General features: G+C 36.9%; 1 pseudogene; it reads right to left on the minus strand.

Annotated features, from left to right (window-relative positions):
* Positions 1-1,284: 1,284 nt before the first annotated feature.
* LOC121986574 lies at positions 1,285-2,083 on the minus strand (annotated as a pseudogene).
* Positions 2,084-3,143: the final 1,060 nt, after the last annotated feature.

A 3,143-nucleotide genomic window follows, 5' to 3' on the forward strand; every position in this document is an offset into this window, starting at 1 on the left:
CTCCACTCGATCTGACCCGATCAAAGCGCTCGACCAAGTCTCTGATTATCTTCGGTTTGGTTGACTGATCAGAAGGTTCGGTCGACCGATCAACCATTGGTTGCTGACGTGGCTGCTGACGTGTCTCCAATGGTTGGCTTCTGATGAAAGGGGTTCGGTCGACAGATCAGAGGGTTCGGTCGACCGAACACTTGTCAAGTCAACTTCCCGGTTGACTTGCTCTGGTTCGACTTGCTTGGGTGATTTCGGCCATCCGAAATAGGGCTCACCCGAACCCAGTTCCCGGCCTTTTCCTCGAGCAATCTTCCGTCCCGGCTTAACGTCCCTTGAACGCCACGCACGTTCTTCTCGCCCACCGGTGTACTCTTCCGTAGCTCTCTCATCCTTTGGACGCACCGAGCCCGTCGGCTCCCTTCCCATGCCGTCCTTCTCGCTAGCTGCGTCTTCCGCTCGACTTCCTGCGCTCCTAAGTTCCTGCACACATAGACACAGGGATCAGACAAACAAGACCTAACCTAAACTTGGTTGACCACATCAAAACTACCACGGGGTCCAACAAACAGTTTTGCAACGATTTTAAACCGTTGTCTTTGAATAAAAAGACAACGGTTTAAAACCGTTGTTATTTAGAGCATTTTTATTGCCAGTTACAACCATTTTTGGAGCTACGACAATGGTTTTTAACCGTTGTCTTTAAGGGTGATAGACAACAATAACGGTTTTAAACTGTTGTCTTTTAAATTATTATATTTTAATACCAATATATCAAATTTTAATTTAAATATATAATAAAGAATCATAATCAAGAAAGAATATTCCCCACATTAATATCATTCAAAATGTTAGTTATACAAGAATTACAATCACAAAAGAAGAAACATATCTTATGTTCAAATAAAATTTATCTCAATACAAATAAACAAATAAACTCCATTTACAACTAATGAACAATAGCCAAAAGACTAGAAACTTGTGATGGTGGTTCATGCCATGTAGGATCACACTTAATTATTGTCAACCCAAGTCTCATCACAATCTTCAACTTGTAGGATTTCTTGATGGGCTTGAGCACAGACCAATCCATCATATTTTGTCACCTCGAGCTAGTCTTGAGATGCAATAACCTGACAAACCAAATATAATCAAGATAGTAAGGATACATCAAGACAACTATACATAGAGCAAGAAATGAAGATTGACAAAATTACTTACAACTACGATAGAAGGGATAGAATCTTTCCCAGGATGAGGATGTGTTACGTCAGCACCAAATATTATAGTTGGTTAGTCGCTAACAAGAGGAATACTCCTTGACAATGCATCAACAAGAACTGTACCCCTTCCTCCAATCTATGAAACAAGCCTTAGTAACACAAAGCAGAACAAGAAAAATAGATCCACCTTCCACGTACTCACCTTTCCATTGATCTAAAGGCCAACATTGGCTAGGTACTGTCTACTTATCTTGAAAACATGCTTTGTCAAACAACATTGTGAAACTAAACTAAGGCCAGTCTCACATATCTGCTTTTGATCACCTGTAATAACTATAACATATAATAATAAAGCTAACAAGGAAAGGGAAAAAATTAAAACTAAAAGGTTCAGCCAATTGATATTTGTCAACAAGCAAAAATATCAAGTTGTGTCGAACAAGATCAAGTGCAAGAAAGACATCATACCATAAAGAGAACCATCATTATCAGGCAATATTACAATCAGCAAATCAAGCTCCTTTCCCTGAGGTTTGAGTATGGTCATTGCATTATAATAGCGTGCTGAAAGCGCTCTTTCAACATGATCAGGCAGAGCAATTAGAGGATGAAGTACAGGATCTAGAGAAAATTCCTATAAAACATATAGATAAAAATAATGATCTATGTGTCTCTTCTTAAAATAAGATAATTAAGAATTAAGTTGCATGTAGTAAATCATATAATGCAGTAAAAAGTTGAAGTCATACCATTCCTGATATTTGTCACATCTGAGCAAGCTCATGACAAAATCCCCTAGTCAAATTATCTTGCACATTCTTTACAAAATTGATACATGTCCAGTTATTCACTCTCCCACCATTTACCATTTTATACAAAGTTTAGAACAAGATATGAAGTAATAAGATGAGCTTAGATCATCCAAATGGCAATCAATGCTCTTCAACCAGATGATTGGTTGGTCACATTTAAATATAGAATTGTTGTAGCATCTTTGGCGTTTGGTTTGCATACTGCACAAAGAGCTGGTCTAAAGTATTGCAGATCACATTGCTGCATCATCTACAAGGACATGCACATGTCAAGAAGTGGCAAATGCATACAATTGTCTAAAATTTTCACTACTTGCTTTAATTCAACAATCACCACATAGAGATAGACATTAGATGAATAGTGTGACTATCCAAAAAGTAGTAAATTAAATATATCAACTTTTGATGCAGGCAGATTTACGAGAATATTTCATTTCACAGATAGGGAATATCTTACTTACCCCCTTGTTGTCACCTACTTTGCATTAGCATTAAATTCTTTGAACTCTGCAACATGCTGATCCAAGAACAACTGGATTGTTCGCCAATACCAATCACCGCTAGAGTACCATGTATCCATGTGCATGCCATTTGGAAAATCCATAAATCTACAATCCAGTTATTTTCTATAGCTTTAGAGTGCAGCATCTGCATATGCAAAGGGGGAACTAATTCATCTTGCAACCCAGATAGAAACAATGGATGGACAAAATTAGTAGGATATTACTAATGCATGGACAAAATTAGTAGGATAAATACTTAAAATGTTTTTTCATTTACAATTTAATAAATTTAGAACTTTTACTAAAATTGTTCTAGCATTCAACTCACCTTGACAATTTGTGCACATTTACTTGCTTCATCGAGACCAATCATGCTTTATGCAGATATCTAATCATGAGAGGATTTAATCATTTAACATGATGGTACTGACGTAATTATTTTTCTTTCATCAATAATATCACAACTTACAATCTTGACATATGGGAAATCACTCTCTATACCAATTGTAGCTGCCATTGAAGTTCTGCCACTGACATAAAAGAATAAATAGCAGATTGAATCAGCAAAAAAATCAGATTAATCAATTAGAAAGCTGGTTGTAAATTTACCTGTC

This window comes from Zingiber officinale, chromosome 5B (assembly GCF_018446385.1).
Source record: "Zingiber officinale cultivar Zhangliang chromosome 5B, Zo_v1.1, whole genome shotgun sequence".
Taxonomy (NCBI): domain Eukaryota; kingdom Viridiplantae; phylum Streptophyta; class Magnoliopsida; order Zingiberales; family Zingiberaceae; genus Zingiber; species Zingiber officinale.